Raw genomic sequence first — 1051 nt, 5'->3', positions numbered from 1 at the left:
CCGAGGAAGTGTGTAATTAACTTTAGATAAATGACGTTTGGGAACAACAAAGGCCAAATTCCGGTAAGTGTTAAAAGAGAGGTTGGACTGACCGGGTGCCATCAAGCTGAACTCAAAGTGACTGAAGGAGTTGATGATGGTGAAATCGAACCAAGTATAGATTTCAAGCAGAACAGGAGAAAGACCAAGATTTGAATCAAATAATTGATTTTCTACAGGCAAGTGTTTTGCGCCCTGCTTGGAAGAAGGTGTCTAGCTTAAGCCCTGTGACAAAGAACTATTGGGTACAATGGGACCAGTTGAAGATTGAAGATGGTATTCTTCTCCGGAAATGGGAAACTGCAGATAGGAAAGTGACGACCTGTCAAACAGTTATACCGAGAAAGTTACGAAAAGTTGTGCTGGATAAATCCCATGATAGTTTAACAGGAGGACATCTTGGAGTTAAAAACACATTGAGTCACCTACGGCAGAGATTTTACTGGGTAGGTATGAGGCAAGATGTGGAAGAATGATGCAGGACCTACAATACATTTTGTGCTAAAAGGGAACCCAAGCATAAGGGACGTGCCCCAATGAAGTTATATCAAGTTGGTGCACCAATGGAAAGTGTAGCCATTGACGTTGTTAGTCCTTTGCCCCAAATTCGTGCTAGAATTGGCAAAGTTTTGTAATAGCCTTTAAGATGACTGGATGTCAACTCTCTCCACTGTTAATGACCTATAGAACAGCAGAGCATGAAGCCACTGGATACACTCCAGCAAAGCTGATGTATGGTCGGGAACTTCGGTTGCCAGTGGACCTGATAACAGGACGCCCACATCATGAAGAGTTGCCTGAGAATGTGTCAGAGTTTGTGAAAACGTCTGCTGATTCGATGAAGTTAACTTATGATAAGAGATCTACTGAAGTCAGCTTTGTACCAGGAGACAAGGTATGGTTGTATAATCCCAAGAAGACCAAAGGGAAGTCTCCTAAGTTGTCTTCTCCATGGGAAGGCCCATATGACATAGTGGATCGTCTCTCAGACGTGACTTTCCGGATAAAATGT

This window comes from Limulus polyphemus, unplaced genomic scaffold (assembly GCF_000517525.1).
Source record: "Limulus polyphemus unplaced genomic scaffold, Limulus_polyphemus-2.1.2 Scaffold5530, whole genome shotgun sequence".
NCBI lineage: Eukaryota > Metazoa > Arthropoda > Merostomata > Xiphosura > Limulidae > Limulus > Limulus polyphemus.
Note: the sequence above shows the minus strand (reverse complement) of the source record.